This window comes from Emys orbicularis, chromosome 18, assembly GCF_028017835.1.
Source record: "Emys orbicularis isolate rEmyOrb1 chromosome 18, rEmyOrb1.hap1, whole genome shotgun sequence".
In the NCBI taxonomy this organism is placed as follows: Eukaryota; Metazoa; Chordata; order Testudines; family Emydidae; genus Emys; species Emys orbicularis.
The window spans coordinates 1541054-1559953 of record NC_088700.1 but is presented as its reverse complement, the minus strand read 5'-3'; the positions used below and the strand labels follow the sequence as shown (position 1 = coordinate 1559953).

General features: G+C 46.0%; 1 protein-coding gene across 2 annotated transcripts in view; it reads left to right on the top strand.

The window, feature by feature from the left end:
* LMX1B (LIM homeobox transcription factor 1 beta) overlaps nt 1-18900 on the top strand; it is a 128486-nt gene that overhangs the window by 36169 nt on the left and 73417 nt on the right. The window lies entirely within an intron of this gene.

Sequence of the window (18900 nt, the reverse complement as noted above, 5' to 3'; positions counted from 1 at the left end):
TATGTATTCAAACTGCTCTGGTATCAAAATCATTAGCAAAATGCAAAGTTGTGACTCAGCCTAATGTAATCTCACTATTCCATTGCCCTGTCAGTGGAGTGTTTTACCAGAGGGTAGCATAAGCATCTTTTAAACTAAGTATTCATTCAAGGTGGAAATAAACTGAACTGAAAATGACTGAGGAGTGAGCAATGAGCAGTCCCCATAGGCCGGATCACAGTAGGAGAAAACACTTAAAGTTTCTTTAGTGCTTGCAGGTTCAAAAGTCATGGCTGGATTCAATTAGCCTGGGAGACTCTCCGTGATAAACAATTCCTGTGGTCTTGAAGCAAAGGGGCTAGCTGCATGCAGCCGCTCTAACTACTCGGGCTCGCCCTTTTCCCTTTGCGTTGGGAGGAACTGTCTCTCTGAGTGAAGGCTCGCCACAGTGTGTACACGAACTCTGCCGAGTGAAAGGAAAATACAAATAGATATTCTTTCTAGTTAATGCATTTTTGGTTAGAAAATTCCCCAGAGCATCAGTTTAAAATAGACATGATGTTAGTGCAATTCCTTATTTTCTTTGATAAGGAACTGGAACATGTGGGTCTGTGTGTGCCTGTATCTGTGTGGTTGTGTGTGCAGCCTTGTGGATAATGTGCACGTGGGGATGAGGATGGTGTTGCCGAAGTACCTGGCCTACCCACAGCCAGCGCAGAACCAGACAGGTGAAAGGCTACTGGCTGCCACATTTTGTGTGGTGCCCTCCCTTGGGCATACCATTCTCTGGAATCCTACTTCCAAGAATGCTGCCACAGTCCATCACCATGGTTCAGTTTGGTAATAACCACCCAAGTCCAAGAGAGGAGGAAGGACCCAGGCTATGTGTGTGAAATGGAGGCCCATTCTCTGCTCCCTGAGCACCCCCATGTTTTGCTGTTTCTCCCACTGACAAAGCGCATTGTCTCAGTACTCCTGAGAAAGGTGCAGAAGCCCCAGGGTGGCTGGATCATTTTGTAGTGCTTTCAGTTTGTCAATCAGACCCTGTTTTGGTAAGAAAAATGCCTTTTCATGCTACACCTTTTGCATGTAGATAGTGACTATAAAAGGTGGCATTTCAAAGCCTGAGGACACCATGAGTCATATTTAAGAGGATTCCTCTTCTTAAATGATGTGGGGCCAGCACCTCACCTACCTGATAGCTGCCCTGTGTTACTCCAGGCTTCAGGATTGGTCTCAGAGCTGCTTCTTTCCAGGCCAGCTGGGCCCATGGTAACTTGATGAACCTTTAGCCTTTGTGTTTGCACTTTATTTTCACATGGGTCAGTGCATTCAGAAAATAATTTCCCCAATATCAGCTATCCCACTAGCATTTCTTCATCCAGCAAGTTCTAAAAGAAACTCCCCCATTCGGAGCCCCCGCAAGCAATCATTTCTTGTGATGAACACGTTTTGCTGGCATTAATTCACCTTTGCAGCTTTGTAGTTTTAAATGCTCTAAATGAAGTCTTAATAGTGAAGTCCCACAAACGACTCCTATTACACATCCAGCTATCTAGTTGGATTTCTAGACACGTTTTATAGCCAACTGTTTTGCATGTAGAGTCATAAGTCGTGAAGGTTGTTGAAATATCTCATCTTCAGGATCTCAGTTATCCTTCTGCATGCTTATCTAATGCTGAAGATTTATGCTAACATGCTTAGGGATAGGTTGCAGAGTATCTGTACAGTAATTGTAGAACACCAGATGCTTCCAGTATATACAACTCTTTTATTTATAGCAAAACTTATTAACACTGATAAGCTTCCTTTTGCAGCACATAAAGGAAATACTAACATCCCCCCAGAATGTGTCCAGCTCAATGGAGCCCACTCAAACCAATGTGAGTGAAAGATATGAAGCTTTGAGAAATATGTTTTCTATGCAACAAAACAAACTGTGTAGGAGAGTTCAGTGAACCCTCTTAGATCATGTATAGTATTGTACCTCTAGCATATGAAGAGTTATTTTTATCATGAGAGTTTCCATAGCAGGCCCTGATTTAACTTTTTACGGTGAAGTTCATTTTAATGCATGTCTCTGTGAGTACTCAAACCCCACTTAACACAGAGATGTAGGCCCTGCAGAAATCTTGCATTTTGAGGGGAGAGCAGATGTGGTGCTTTGCAGGCCCCATCTACTTCAGCTTATGGAACCTTTTCATAAATACATCTCAGTACCGGCACCAGCAGTGGCTAGTGACCAATCAGAATCTAGAATTTCCAAATGCCATTTTTTGATGTTGCTGCAGTTAACAAAGCAGGGGCTACACGTACATGTGAGGAAGTGCATGAGGAAGCACTAATTTGTCATTGAAATGTCGACTCTTCAGATAATTGTGACTGTGCCATCCGCTGGTCGGGAGCAGCAAAAGAAGGTTGGGCAGCTTCATTCAAAATGTTTGTGCAGCAGACTTTGTCCTTCTCCCTCCACCTTCTGTGGCACCCTCAGTGACAAGCCTGCACGTGCCGCCTTTGCCAAAGCTAATGCTCCCCTGCATGTGGATCTGGCAATGTGACACACACCTTTTTCATACTTATTGCTTAGATATGTTACTGTAATGAAGCAGTCTCTAGAACAACAGCACTTGGATGGATTGCTAACGATTATACACGCTCAGGAGGAACTGTTATAATAACACACAGTCATTTACAATGGAAACATCACACGTCTGACGTCAGTGGTTAATTGATTATTAAACCAACAAACCCTGAAACAAATCAACCTTGAAAAATAAACAGTAAATGTAAATCAATACACTTAAAAACAGAACAAGAACCCTGCCCCAGGCAGAGATTTTGACTGCCCAAAAGGAGACGAGTCAGAGACTCTATGAGATCTGCTAGCGACTTCGCTATCATCGTGGAGTTTCCATGGAAGCTAGTGATGAGCAGCGGTCGAAAACCCATAGATAGATTATAGTAATTTTTCCATCAGTGTGCCCATGCCCATATTTCTTCTGTTAGCTCTTAATTTTTGAGAGGAAATGAGCAACATGCAAATATATCTATATTGAGCAGGCACCTAAAGTGTCCTGCATTTTCAAATTGATACAGTATTTTTCACTTCTGTCCTTCTAAAGGGCTGCTATATTTCACCCCAGAGATGGCTGAATTTCAGGGGTGATCCTCACATATATTCTAGTGTCTTTAATTATCTTTCATCTCAAAGAATCCCAAACTGCCTTATAAACAATGAATATTGTGTATTATTATTTCATTGATTTATTACTGTGCCCACGATCTGTTGCAGCCATATCAAGCAACACATCTGCCAGAGACCGCATTGCTCCTACATATATCGGTGTCTAGCACAGTAACCCAGATGCACTCCTTGGGCATTGGGCTCTCAGACTAGCTTAGACAGGCTAAGTTGTTACAAAGGACTGCTAAAGTTGTGTTATTCATACTCTTGATGATCACGAAGGGTTTCTAACAAATAATTACCTCTAAAAATAATATTTACAATTAAGAATTCTGCCTTGGCATTAGAAATCTAACCATTTTGATTCATTCTCCCTCGTTGTTTTCCATAAAGCACTGGCACTGGGGTTATCTAAAGGAAAACTGGAGCTCAATGTTGACCTCTTTAAATATTTGTCTTGCACTTCTCCTTTTAGAATGTGTCGCCTTCCTTAGCGATCCCAGATAACACTGAACTGCAGTGGTTGGTGACACTGGATCTTTGTTGGTGTGAGAACCAGATAACCCTACAGAGCAAACACAATGGTAGTTCAGTAAAAGCAAAGAGCCTTTATTCAGTGCAGTTCCGAGCAGCATGTCTTGCATGGAACCATTTAGGAACTTTTCTGTGGAAACAAACTTGCATACATTTTATAGTTCAGCACAATTCCTAAAGTGCTGGAGGGGTTCAGCCGTAGTCATGGAGAAAAGAACACCTGTTCTCCCCCTGCTAGTCAATGCTGGGATAGACATCAGCAACAGATAACCTGCTATAAGCAATGGCTGTCTTGTGCCATTTGTGTCCAGTATGTTAAGGGAAGGAAGGACCTCTTCTGTGCCACAATCCATCATCCCTTGGTGGGCTTGAGCAGCCAGGCATTCTGTACAGGAGCCTTTTCCCATAGATCTACTTTATGAAGCAAGAGAACATGCACACAAAGATGTTGGCCCTGTTTCTGCTCTCAATGAAACATGCACAATCCATATGTGTCCAGAGCAGAATTCACTCACAGCTTCTGCTTCCTCTTGAAAGAAATTTGCATTTCAAGATGGGCCTCTCTCCAGCTCAGCTTCTGATCTGCAGTGAAGTCAGAATTCCAGGCTGTTTCTATGGCAGTGACTATGATGTCATAGATGCAGAATAATGACTTCACTACAACAGCAGGTGGGTTGGCAGGGGAAGAACTCTGGGCTAACCTGGAAGCGTTACGACAACAAGCAACGTATGAAAAATTGTTCAATGTAGGACTTGGCTTCTGTGTACAGAGGGCAAAGGCCTTGCAGCTGTGGCACTGACCTGGAACTCAGGATACCTGGATTCTAGTCCCACCTCTGCCACAGAAGCCCAGTCTGACCTTGGGCAAAGCACTTACTCTCTTCTCTCCTCTCCTGGACCAGTGGCAGCCACGCCTAAAGAGTCAAATTGTGCTCCATGCCATATGCAGCTCTTCCCTGCAGGGTAACTAACGCCTCATCTCTAGGATGCAGCTGAGCTCAGTTCATGGGGAGAACAGAGGCTGGGTCTTGCATGGTGCAACTCAGTGTTTGAGCAGTGCCACAGGAACGGCCTCATTTGCACTGGCCTGGAAGGGGCTGATCATCACAGAAGGAAACGAGATCTGCAGTTGTAGCCAGCAAAAAATTGGCCAAAAATCAACAGAAGCGTGAAATCATAAATGAGGTTTATTTTGGCATTATCTGGCCTGTCTTCATAGCACTGGTTCTGGTTACAGCAGCAGTTCTCAACCAGGAGTCCAAGACCCCCTGGGGGGCTGCGTGCAGATTTCAAGGGGTCTTCCATGCAGGACTGGCATTAGGCTCCCTGGGGCCCAAGACAGAAAGCGAAGCCCCACCATCGGGGCTGAAGCCAAAGCCTGAGCAATTTAGCTTCATGGAGCCCCCTGTGGTGTGGGGTCCAGGGCAATTGCCCCGCTTGCTACTTCCTAACGCCTACCCTGGCTTTGATATGCAGAAATCCAGTTGTTGTGGCACAGGGAGGCTGTGGTATTTTGATAGCCTAGTGGGGGGGGGGTTCAGAAAGAAAAAGGTTGTGAACCCCCGGATTACAGGATCCATTTGCGAGCCTAGATTTAGTTTTTCTCAGTGTGATTTTAAGAGAATTCCTTCTTCTGCTAAACACTAAGTAATATTTATCTGTGCCAGTGCTCGGAAGGGCAGGGAAGCAGAGCATGCAGGAACTAGCTCTGTGTGAACCCAGCAGCCATGAGGTGGCAGAGTGGGTTTAAACTCAGCTGTTTTGGAATCACCACAGACTAATGTTTGAAACCTCAGTGTTCACTTTTACCTGATGTTCAGTTTATCTCCGCTTCAGTTGCTTTTTAAACCTGACATTCTTTGCTGTTTTCAGCTTTACATACTTCCCTTGGCAACCCAAACTGTAACCCACTTTGGCTGTTTCAAATATTTCCCCCTTAACTTCCATCTGCACAGGTGAAAGATGAATTTGGCCGTTTAAAGCACATTCAGCAATATCTTACACTAGAGATTCCCTGAGCTGATGACAAGGACATTGATTTTAAGGAACCATGGAGCAAATCCATTTCCAATGTAACTGCTAGTGACTTAGTGGAGCATACTCGGGCTGAACTTGGCTCATTGTGTTTTTTCCTAAAAGCTGTAGCAGCTGCATTGATGGTGCAAAGGACAGCACAGATCTGTTTCCACCAATATAGTTTGTTGGCTCAGTCTTCCTGAAACAACATAATGTAAACTCTTACCAGCAGGGCCGGCTCCAGGCACCAGCCTGGCAAGCAGGTGCTTAGGGCGGCCAATCTGGAGAGGGGCGGCACGTCCAGGTATTGGGCGGCAATTCGGCGGACGGTCCCTCACTCTCGCTCGGAGTGAAGGACCTCCCGCCGAATTGCCCCGCCGCAGATGGCGATCGCGGCTTTTTTTTTTTTTTTTTTTTTGGGCTGCTTGGGGCGGCCAAAACCCTGGAGCCGGCCCTGCTTACCAGGCCTCAATATCCCACTTACAAAAAGAGCTGATTAGGGAAAAGCATAACACTGGTGCTTTATGTTCTCCCCATCCAGCTTTCACACACTCACAATTCACAGTGAAAATAAAGACTGAACTGTGATATATTTATTCAGATTCAAAAGTTTAAAATAAAACAACAACCTTGTAACTAAGCAAACAAATTCAGATCAATGTTCTTTGTGGCATAAGGACTGATTCTGTACTTCTTCCTCACGCTAAACTTCCATTGACTTCAGTCTGCAGAACTCCAAAGGGAACTTTGTCTAAAATCAGGCCCAAAACACACGCAATGAAAAAAAAATCACTGGGCTTAATTTTGTGATCTTCAATCAAGCAAGATTTCCACTGACTTCAGTGCAAGTGCTATTCAGTTAAGACCCACACAGAATTCAGCCCACTTTCAGGAATCTGAGTTGCAATGTACAGATGAGAGTCTACAATGAAGTTACTGTATGTTGTGGATTGTGCAAGTCCTGTATTTAAGATGACTTGGAGTGTCAGTGTTGAGTTGTGGTGAGTCCTTAAATCATATGTATATGTGATACAAGGACTAATACCTGGGGATTTGTTGATATGATTATAGCATGCTGCTCTGCTCACTTAGTTCATTTCACATCTGCCTCCGGAGCAACCTCAGGAGGAGTTTCCTTTGATTATTTTCCCTCACAACAGCCAACACAGTTTAAATAAAACAGGCTATGCATAATTAAAGGTGTCATTGCTTTCTCACTCAAAATAGTAGAAGGGCAGTGGACATAATTTCCTACTTAGCACTTAAAGGCTGCTCTTATTAACTATTACTATGATTAGTATTTACTAACCTCATTTTCATACTGGCATGCTGTCTGCAAGCCCTAAAGCCATCCTGTGTCTAATGTAACACACGCAGCACAGCAGGGTATGCACCAGGTCTAAAGAGAGGGTGAAGACTGCATACAGAAATGCATGGGGTGCAATAGGGATGCACAGTGCCTAAAGAGGCTATATAGAAATACAGGAGGAGGTTCCTCTGACCCCGGGACAGTTCTAGGAGAGACATGCAGGGAAGCTAAGCCCATCTCGCTGCCCAGCGTGTGCAGCCTCCCACATCGTTCCCCATCCAGGCTTTCCCAGGTTGGGCCATTCACCTGCTTGAAACTCTTTAAACGCAAGAGTAACGGAAAGCATCTGGAGTGATTTCCTCCTTTCAAGAGAGCGCTTTGGACCCAGTGCATTGTGGGCACTGTGCTGTCATCACACCCCAACACAATCATGTTGGAACCATGCTCATGTGGTGGACAGCTGTGGTTCCTGGACAATGCACTGGTTCCAGGGTAGGAGGTGCCCACATTCAGAGCTAGCCTTGTATCTCCTTCCACAGGGGGAGAGGTTGTTAGCACTGCCCCCAACCCTGGCTTGCATGCTGCACAAGTCTGGTGTGTGCTTATTTCATTAGCATAACAGAATCTGCACCTCCTAGTTTATTCCCCTGAGAACTGGAGGCATGAATAAAGAGATCATGCCCTGCTACTGAGCATACTTTTGCCATTAAAGAGTGAAATCATGAAGAATCCTATGTCAGGGCTTGTGCTGATTACAGAGAGAAGCAGCAGATACAGTCTGATGTCAGGCAGCCACACGCTCCGTCACAGACTCCAGGCCCTGGCAGCAGATGATGTTTGCACTGTAACCCTGAGATTACTCAGTGTCAGGCCCCAAATGATCAACTCATCCACGGTCGATTTAGAAAGTTAAAAGATCTGACAATGACAGGGTTCGTCCTCTCACCAGTCATAGGAATTAGCACCAAACTGCCAATGAAGCAGTGGACTGCTAGGTCTTGTCTGAACCTAGCCGGACAAGGCAGGCATGAGTGGAGACTACTGATTGTATCACTCCTGTGGTCTCGCCACCCTTATCTCATCCTCCTATCACCTTGCTCCGCCCTTTTATCTCTCTTCCAACTTTTGCATCCTACATAATGCTAGACGGGGAGCAGTCTGGTCGGGCAGGGCCTGTCTGCAGAACTCAACACAACGGAGGCTAATAATAATTAATAATAATTGCCCCTGGTGTATGGGCATTTGTACACATGCTCATCTGTTGAAATAGTTCAGCTGTCACAGGGAAATAGACACCCATACTGGCAGCATGTGCCCCGATGGGTGGAGCTACGTCTCACTGTCAAATCTTTAAAAAAACCCACCTCGCTAATAACAAACCAGCAGGTAATACCCCTGGTTGGCCAGACTCAGCCGGCTGTACCAGATTCCAGGCCGGGTCAGAACATTTCCCTCAAAACATGAAGGAGAAGAAATTCACAGAAATGCTCGCTCCAGATCTACCCTCCATATCCCTGCTCACTCGTCCCCAGGAGAGTCACGCTGTCTTGTCACCTGTGTAGGTGCAGATGGCATCTGCCGGTGGATGGGTGCGGCAGATATGGCAGTTCTGTCCCATCCCTCACCCTTCTTTCATAGTGGGCTCTGACCTGACGTCCCCTCCTTTTGACAGTTGCTGAGTGGCCCCTGTGTGAATTGACTGGGGTGGGTCTCAGTTGACGCTATCTGGCCACCTTTGGGGCAGTCTCAGCAGAGGCTGTTTTGGCTGTGGAAACTGAACTTCCCTGTTAGTGGTAGAGCTGGTCTCCAGGGCCAAGCTGGGGCACTTGGACAGGGAGGGGACGATGCAGAGAAGAGCCTCGGCTATATCTGTTCTGATGGCTTTCAGGCCCTCACCTTTCTCAAAGGCTAAATTCATTCAAGACATTCTTATGCAGAGTCTCTGCTGGCTCTGCGATTGCTCTGGAGTAGAGTGGCACTATTCATTGGGAGGCTTTTCAGTCCTCAACACCCGATGTGAAAACAGAACCGGAACCAGAGCGAACAGGAGTCTTGGGTCCTTTGAGTAGCTGTGAAATGAGGCAGTATGAAATGGTGAACAAATGAGAGGGCAGCCACTTAGCATCACGTTTCTAACTTTGTCCAACCCAAATTAAAAGGAAAGCAGCAAACCTTGGCTGCCACTAAGTCACAACCTCGGCTCATTCCGTGGGCTGTTAAATAGCTGACAAACCTCTGGTTAACTTTAGCCAGGGCCAGTGACAAGGGGCTTATTGCCATTGTAAATTGTAGGTAACAGTTTAATAGTTGTAATACCTGGAATGTTCGTTTTAATCATGTGTCTGGGGTGTTGCAGAGCAGGAAAAGCATCTGGATCTGCAGTGGCTGAAGTAGAAAGTTGTTTTTCTGTTTACCGTATGCCCCTTTGCCTGTCAGAATGCTGTCCGAGTGTGTTGCGTGTGCACGTTGTGTATGTGTCGTTAGTGGGTGAGTGTGCAGTCTGGGTGTGAACGGGGCTTGTGAAGGTTACATCGAGCTGTTCACCAGAGATTCAGAACCCGTCTTGTTCTCGCTAGGAAAGCTCCACAGGGCTTGGGAGGTTCCAGAATCCCATTGCTACTGAGCTAGGGGCTGGCTTCCGACATGGAACTCAGGCCAGGCCAGCTGTGTCTAACTGCTGCAGCCTAACGTGTCTAGCCGATGTGCGTGTAACTTACCCCTGCTCACGGTCTGAGAGCCACCAGGTCAGACTCCCACTTGGGGTGAAGTAGGTCTAGGAGTGGCTAAGGGTCTGTCTACGCTGCAGTGAGAAACCCTTGGCTGGCCCATGCCAGCTGACTCGGGCTCACGGGGCTCAGGCTGCGGGGCTGTTTAACTGTGGTGTGACCATTCAGGCTCTGGCTCTAGGACCCTGCAAGGTGGGAGGGTCCCAGAACATCAACCCCGCAGTTAAACAGCTCCATAGCCCAAGCTCTCGAGTCTGAGTCGGCCGGCATGGCCAGCTGCGGGTGTCTCGCTGCAGTGTGGTAAGGGAGTGTGGACGTGGCTGCCCTGTCTCTGAGTTTGCTTCTCATTCTGGGGGGGGGGGGGGGGGGCTTATGCAAAAGGCACTTTTTAGAGGCAGGAAACGTTCCCGTTAACCTGTGAATAATGGCCAGGTAATAAATGGGGCTTTGCAGAGCTCAGCATGGCAGGTCTGTTGTTTCTCTCTGTGAAACCAGCCCTGGGATGGATGGGGAGGGGAAGGGAGAAGGGGAGTGGATTTCGTATCCTGAGTGAGAAGAGAAACTAGGGGCTTTCAGCCACTGGGCTGGGCTGTGCCTTAGTCTCTGTCCTGAGCATGTGGCGGTGTATGTGCTGCATTCCCCCGGGGTAGTCCTGTGCTGCCTCGAGCCTCACACACCCTGAAGCGCCATGTCTGCCCTGCGTCCCTCTGGCTGTGGGGTGTGAGTGGAGGAGTGAGTTATTGCATGTCTGGAGAGGGGGCAGCTCACTATTACTCTGTCCCTGGCCGTCGCTGCCCCTTTCCAGTTCTCTAATCCCATTCCCTGCCCACCTGCCGGGCACGCACACCCACAACACAGAGCTCAGAGCGTACCAGAAACGTACAAAATGGGGCAAAGAAAAAACAGTCCATTCTTGACGTTGTAACAAAGGGCACCTACAGCTTTTACAAATAATTTGCCTCTTGATTTCCCACCCCAGTTCCCCGGGGTCTCCTCTCTGCCTACAGCTTTCCAAGGGTGCACGGTCCCATCCGCCATGTGGATGTCCTCTTGCCTCCAATAGCTTGTTGTGTTTTAGGATCAGGAAGCTCAAACCTGGATTCTCTGCCCCACTTCTTAGGTAATGAAGCTGTCTGTGTGCATAACCCACTGGCAGGGCTGAATGTGCATGGCAGGATGCTGGTAGAGTGTGCATTGTTCGTTAAGATGGTAGCTAAGACTCATTTCTGGTATTTACCCAGAGGAGGAGGCCAAGGTGCAGGGACACAAGTGTTTGATGTTTTGGGATGCAGGAGACTATGCAGCCAGTGGCCATTCCTTACTGCATAACCCATCCTTTGTGGGGGGGGAACCAATACATTCATTTAAAGAAGAAAACCCAGAACCAAGTTCAGAGTCCAACGCCCCGTGAAATGCTTCACAAGCCTGTCGACAGTCAACCTGGAAACTGGATGTTTTGGAAGGAGAAGTGGCAGTGGATGTTTTGCTGCATACGGCAACTCTTTTTAAGATTTAGCGAAAGAAATCTCCTTGCTCTGTTCAGTTTGATCCCAACCAGTCACCAGGGTTCAGTTTGGCAGGTTGTCTCCTCCCTGCATCAAAGGGAATGGGAGTATAAATGCTTGTGATAACAAGAAAGTGTTCACTCTCTTGGCCAATGTACAGTAGGGAAAAAAAGACCATGAGTGATCTCACCCTCTGCTGGGGTCTGGAGAGCTCAATCCAGGCTCCAGACTTGCCATTTATTCGGGCTAAAAAATAACTATTTTCTTCTCATTATAAAGTTGGGTTCCATTCCAGTTAGACTTACAGACAAAGGGGCAGAGGTGAGCAGTTGTTTCTTTTAAGTACTGGCTCTTGCACAATGATTTCACTTCATTGTAATGTTACAGGATAAAAAATATAGTCACCCAAAGATAGTGAGGCACCTCTCCTTGAGCCCTCTCTGTCCTCTCCCAGTGTGGTGCGTCAAGACCCGAGATTGTAGGACATTCAATACTTCTGCCAGTCAGCCCAGCCACAGGTTCTTTCCAACTGAGCAGTGCTCGTGGATTAAGTTAATTCAGTGAGAAGCAGTGTCAGGAGCTCTTTCTAACCTAGCAGAACCATCCCCCACATTCCAGAAGATGGTTACTCCGCCTAAGCTGCATCAAGCCCTACAATTGTGCTGAAACTCCAATGAAGTAGAACTGACTCAAGAAAAAGACTCCTGGCCTATGTAAATAGGAACTGATTTTCTCAGCAGCTCTGATTTGTGTTGTTGAACACACGTTCAGTGGCAAACCATTTATATCTGCAGATACCTCCACAATTGCTTGTGAAGAGCAGCAGTGTGTGAAGCCTACGCTCAGTGCGCAGCCACACTGCTTTATGCTACCCCAGCTCTCCAGCTCACAAAAGAAAAAATAACTGAGATTTGTCTTGTCGTGAGCTGACAGTATAGCCAAGTGATTGCCAGTCCAATTTGGCAGTTTTTAATCATTTTATCTCTGTTCTCTGCTCTCCGGGGAGACAGTCAGTGTTTAGCAGTCTGCTCAGAAAGACCTTGGGGCTAGTTTCAGCGGCAGTGGCTCAGAGCTCCGATTATTAGCTCTGCTCTTAGGAGCACACTCCGATCTTTCCCAAGGGAGTGGTGTGAAAAATTAACACAGGCTTAGAGCAGCAGTGCAGCAGCAAGCTATGTAACTGTAATTACTCCATTGATATTCCTCACACAATAACACTGTCATCAGTTATTTACATAAACTTTTTCTCCATGAAGAGGGAATGGCTGCTTATAACCCTATTGGGTGCTTCCAGAGCATGCATTATACATTGTATTTGCTCTAATTTCAGACTCAGGCCTCTAGGAACAGGGAAGGGAGATGTGCAAAGACTTTTGTTTCTTCCAGAGTAGCAATAAGTATGATGCTCTCTCCAGAATGGGCACATGAGCAGGCTAGAGAGTTCTGATGAGCTGACAGAGGAGGAGTTTCTCTGATTTAAAATGTTCATTGTAACTTTAAAAGAGATGTCATTATGTTTATAAATAAATGTATCTGGTTATCGAAACCTTATTTGCAGACTTGATTCCTTGTGCTTTGCAAGGCCTTATCCATTAATGGTAAATACAATTAGCAGAGTATTCTCCTGATTGCAGTAACGAGGACACAGTAGGGTCATTTGCTTTTGTGACAAGGAGCTGCTTTCCAAAATACATGTTTTAAAAGCACTGAAAATAAAGGCTAAGACTCATCCTTTGTGTATCTAACTGCACTGACTTTTCTGGATGCTCGGGCACTCAGCCTCTCACAGGATTGGGTCACTTTTGAACTAAAGAAGTGCCTGCTGCCTTCTTCAGACAGCCCTTCTAACCCCACTCCTTCCCCAGTGCTCAGGAACAATCATCTGCTAAGTCAAAGGCCTTCTCTCTTCCTGACAGCGGAGAGCCATGGGCAGGAGAAAGAGAGGAGGTTTATAAAATTCCCATTTAGCACTTTCCTCTGAGCCTCCCAAGGACTCCTGTCTCCTCTAGGTCTGTAAACGGTGTAGGACGGGGACTGTCTCTCTTTTTAAGCATCGATGTGCAATCCCCCATCCACCCAGAAGCCACATTCTGATCACAATATGCAGCTTTTCAGTGCCGTTTCCAAAATCAGCACACAGTGTGCATACACAACGATGAGCAGTTCAACTAGTTTAACATTGCTGGTCCCTTTCCTTCCTCAGTGGTATGTGCTGTTACATACCTACTGTCATCTCACTGAGGCAGAAGAATGGACCTAGGAGATTATGTAGTGCTGAAAATTCAACCAAGTGGGGCCTGGTTAGGGAAGGAGAAGTGCACATCCTCACAGGCAAAGAGTTAAACTTCACTGGAAATCATACTTTAATTATCTAATTAAAGACTTTGGAGTCACATATTCCTGGGGCCAAGGCTAATACCACATGCAGAACAATAATAATCCTGTTTGAGCTCCAGCATGTTTATTGATGGAGTTCGTACCTGACAGGCGGTGGCCATCTCCTGCCTTTGCTCCTTCTCTGCCACTCTGCACTACACAGGCCTGCAGGGCAAAGCATCATTTATTGCTGTCACAGTAGAAATTCTAAGCACTGCAGCAGGAAGCATCTAGTGGGGGGGGGGGTGCATGATAGTCAAATTTCAGTTGCTGAATATTTAATGAAGCCTGCCGTGTTTATTTGGTTAGCCTGTCGATTTTTATCGTTCTGTCAATAGCTTCTCATATGTGGCATGGTGATGATCTTTAGCAGCCTGTCCCCTGGGAACCCAAGCGCTAAATGCAATTATGGATTTTATACTGCAATGTGTTTGATATTTCCACTGATCTAATTTGCAGTCTGGTAGTTTATTGTTTGGCATTTTAATGGTGTTCAAATGCTATGGAAAATTTGATTTCTCTTTATAATTCTCCCTAACATCATTAATGCTGGTAGCAGAATGGCATATATTTTAGAAGGCCAAATGTATAGGAAAATCATTTTTTAATATGAACCAAAATACCTTGAATTTTAACTAACAGGAAGTTTGTGTTCTTTTTTTAATACTTCCCCTTTGTCGTTTTCCATTAAACATTAAAATTACTGTTGGGGAAATGGTAACACAAATCCTGGATCTTGCCAAACCAAATGCAAACAAAATATTTCTTCTGCTGTATAGAATACCAAGTCTCCAGGGATTCAAAACTGGGGTCATGTATAAGAAAAGTCTTATTTGCCTTTTCTTCCCCATTCTGTTGGAGGCCACTGTTACTTGATAATTACTTCAATGTATATTTTCTTCTGTGACATTATTGGCAGAGATCCTGAGCAGCCACCTCACCAGATCATCCATTACTCTTTGGAAAAAATACATTTCTGCAGAATTTTTAGGTTTTCAGTGTTGGCACAGACAGCAGACACATGGGGGTTCCACAGGACTGGCTCAGATAATTAAGCATGGGTGTTATTTTACACATCTACACTACTTTTATTGTGCAGTAACTCCTGGGTTACAGGAGTCCTCTGCAAAGGCAAAATAAATCCTTTAATTAACCACCTAGTCAGAAACAATTTAACTTCCTCAATCTATCTCTTAAACTACATTAGCCCCAGATTTATATAGAACAGCATTGTGTAATCATGATCTATTTACATTAAGGAGAATATGCCCTTCATTAACATTAGTGTACTGAGACAAGGAAACACAAGTCTGTTTTATTGGGTATCATCCATGGCTTTTAATGTTTTTATTGAATGTCTCCTGAATAAAAGCAAATGTATCCTCCTGGTAAGCAATGGAGGAGATTGCCAACAGAACGGCAATTTCACAAATACAGGTAGCTTCAAATTTCCCTATTCATTGCTTCTCCCTAAGCAGTGATATTTTAATGACAACAGCGTTAAACAGAAACCTTACCCTCTCTGAAGCTCAGTAAAAGTCAAACTCTGTAATGACATGTTGGCAAGCAAAGATTCCACTTCTTTGAATGCTGAAGAATTTGTTTCCGTCTTTCAACAGAGGTGTGAACACAGGGCCAGTCAGTGTAATAAATCTTACAAAATGCCAGAAATGGTGCACATTCTTCGTGGTTTATGCGTTCAGGAACCTTAAATGGGTTCAAGAGGGTTTCCTTGTCTAATGTAACCAAGTAGAAAAGCTGACAAAAATAAGAAGTCATAAAGGAAATGACAATAGGTGCTAAAATCCCCAGTGGATGAATAAGAAACAATAGAGCAGTAGACTTGGTGCTTCAGCTCTACCTTCAACAGTTACACTCCTTGTCTTTACAATTAGTTTTCTGGACACACACGCATTCTGCACATTCTCAAAGCATCTCCAGTGTCTAATGTGATGCTCCACACCACATCCAAACCTCCTAGAACCAGGGCCGGCGCAACCCATTAGGCAACCTAGGTGGTCGCCTAGGGCACTACAATTTGGGGGGCAGCGACTGCGGCGGTATTTCGGCGGCGGGACCTTCCGCCGCCTAGGGCGGCAGAAAAGCTGGTGGCGCTCCTGCCTAGAACAGCAACGAACACGGCCTGTGCTTATCTGGGCATCACAAACTTTTATACTGCTCCAGGACAAAATAAGAAAGTGTTGCTCAAAAAGATCCCCCCTGACTTGGCAGATGGAGAGCACGGTGATCAAAGTCTGGGGGGTAATATTGTAACTACTGCATGGCATTTCTGTCCATGGAGCCAGTGCCTTATCAATACTCTCTTCATCTCTGTTTAATATTCCGGTATATAAACATTCTGTTCAAATATTCCCCAGGCTGGGGCTCAGTCTGACAGGCTCTTAGGAAGGCTGCAGGCCTGGTAAGATACGCCTCCAGAAATCAGTGAGTTAGGCGGGAAATCCAGTGGGGTGAAAGTCACCCTTGTGCAGAGGGCTTACGGGGGATGTAATGGGCGAGAGGCTTCATGCTGTTCCTTTGCGCGGAGGTGGCTTTCCCCTTTGGAAAACAGGCTCTCAGAAGGGTTCTGTTAGTCCTGAAAATAGGAGGGAACAGGTTGTCTCTTGGCATCTCTGCTTTGGTCCCAGCTGGAACCTGGAAGAGAAGCACCACGCAAAATGTATTATTTAAAGGACCAACCAGATTTGTTTGACCCTTGAAGAAGGTCCCATTTGGTTTGAGTTTGGCCACAAAGTTCCTGATTGTTCCTATTTTATCTGTTCTGATCCACTCAGCCCCTGCTCCCTAGCTCATGAGGGAAGCTCATGTAGCAACTGTTACCTGGCTGCTTTAGGGCCTGATTTAAAGCCCATCAATAAGAACAGCCTGCCCCTTTGTCAGTTTGTGTAATGGTTGCAGCGTTAGCTGCCTTCCTTGGATCCTCCACAGGCAAACCTGCAGCTGAAGTCAACCAACCTCAGTCATGCTCAGCAGGCCTTGGTGGGTGTTCTGGTGGGGTAAGGACTTGCAAGTCGGCCCTGTGTTTGGATCCTGTTTGGTTATTACTAGCAGATCCAAGCAGATCCATGTGTTATCTGGAACTGGATCAGATCCCAAAGTGACCTGCTCGTTTCACAGGATTTCTCTGACTTTAAAATGCTCTACGAGACCTCTGCTCACATTTAGTCAGGAAGCAGGTGTAGCTGCCATCGGGCTGGGTCACAGCCTAGATCTCCACTGAACTGAGAGCCTGCAGTCTGTATTTCAGCCCAAAATAACCTTTTCCACTGAGTTCAGTACTGAACATAGGAGATTATAACAAACACCCATCATAGTATTGTGTTCCCAACGCTACTGCAGTCATGAGACACTTTCCTGCATTGAAAGTACTGCAGCATTAGTGGTGGTGTGCCCAGTGCTGTCGGCGGGAGAGCTACCACCACGCGTGGAGGTCGTTTTATGATGTCGACGGGAGAGCTCTCTCCCATCGGCATAGAGCGGCTACACGAGCGATCTTACAGCGGCGCAGCTGCATCGGTACAGCCATGCCACTGTAAGCTCGCTAGTGTAGACATGGCCTGAGTCAATTTAAACTTCAGGGTCTCACAGATTCCCCTGCTATCCAGCAGAAATATCACAAATCGGGGCGGGGGGGGGGGAAAGGATTAAGCCCTACCCTATGAGGAAGCCAGACACACACTTCTTTGCTGATATGTGGGTTTGCAGGAGTTAAGGCAAACACCCTTTGTAAAAACTTTCCCGAAACCTAGTTAGCAGGCATTAAGAAAGCCACCAAGTTCTAGAGGGAAGCAGGCTAATAACATAAGGTCTGAACCTCCTAGTGATCTGTTAGCAGATGATAGATGAATGTGCATCTCACTCAGCAGTGCCACCAGCCTTGCTCCATTCTTGAATATCTGTTAAGGTGTTAAGTGGACGACCGCAATCAGCAGTGAAATAAGATCTGTGTAATCTGATGTTCCACTTAGAAAAGAAAACAAAATTCCTACCACCTAATATGAGACTACACCAGTCACCACAAGAAGTGCTTTCAAGGAGCACTAGGTGTGTGATAAAATCTTTACAGCTCATTATCATTTATAATTTAAAGATGCGTGTCGAGCGGGAACCACAAACAGCCTGCAACAGCATTTCCAGGGACTTTTATTTGTGGTTGTTCCCAGTGAATAGACTCAAATAATAGTGATAATAGTGACAATTAATAATGCCAAGCTCTGATATGCTGCTTTGCATTCATTTCAGTTTGTTCTTGCGCTCAGATCTTCACTCACTGGTGAGGAAAGCCTGCCTGCAAACACTCCACCGATCTCTGGTTCTGTGCATTGGGGAAATGGTTTTGGTGAATTCAGTGTAGTACGAAGTTATTCTGTGTGAGAATGAGTAGGGGAGAATTTGGTCTCTACAGTCCCCGGGGCTGCAGAATGTTGTGGGGACCCTGATGGAAGCAAGCAATGGCGTGACCATTAGAGGAAGTGCCCATCTAAATGAACAGCTGGGACAGGCCAACCCAGAAACAGCATTGCACACTGCTGCCTTTTCACCTGTCCCCATCTGATTGCGTTCATCCAGGTCGATAGGAGTACAGAGGCTTAGCATGTTGTAACTGAATGCACTGCACAGTTTGAAGAGAAGGCAGAAGTCAGCATGGCCCCATCAGCACTATAATCTAGGGTTTCCAGTGCTGGATGTAGAGGTCCAGGAACGCAGAGCTGGGGGATCAATGACGTATCTGAATAGAAGAATGTACTGGATGAAGTAGAAATGCTCTTACAGCTCAACCCTGACATTAAAGGGCCAGCTGGCATCTGATTGTGTTGGGACAGCAGGATTTGGCCCCTCTGATTTTGTTGGCCCCCTGTTTCCATTAAGCTGGTGTTTTCATCACGTCTTCACATAGGGCAGGGGAGTACAGCCCTTTGCTAGCATTGTAGGCGGTCAGCATTTTCTTAGCTCATAACCCAACTCCTCTGCCTCCCCCCTAGCACCAGAGCAGTGACTAAATCTGTGCCCATCTTGCTCATTCCTCAGATTAACGCTTTTATGCAGGGTCAGCAGTTCGGGGAATTATGAATCATCCTGGGCAGGAAGTGGCACAAGTTACCAAGTCCCTGCTACATGGCTCCACCCCACAGTCACCACACGCTGCTCTGGAAGCCTCTTACCCAGAGGCTGACTTGTCCCCTGTCTCTGTGGTATCTGAGCACCTGGAGAAAGCTAGTAAATGTCCCTTCTGAGCCACCCGGGAGCAAG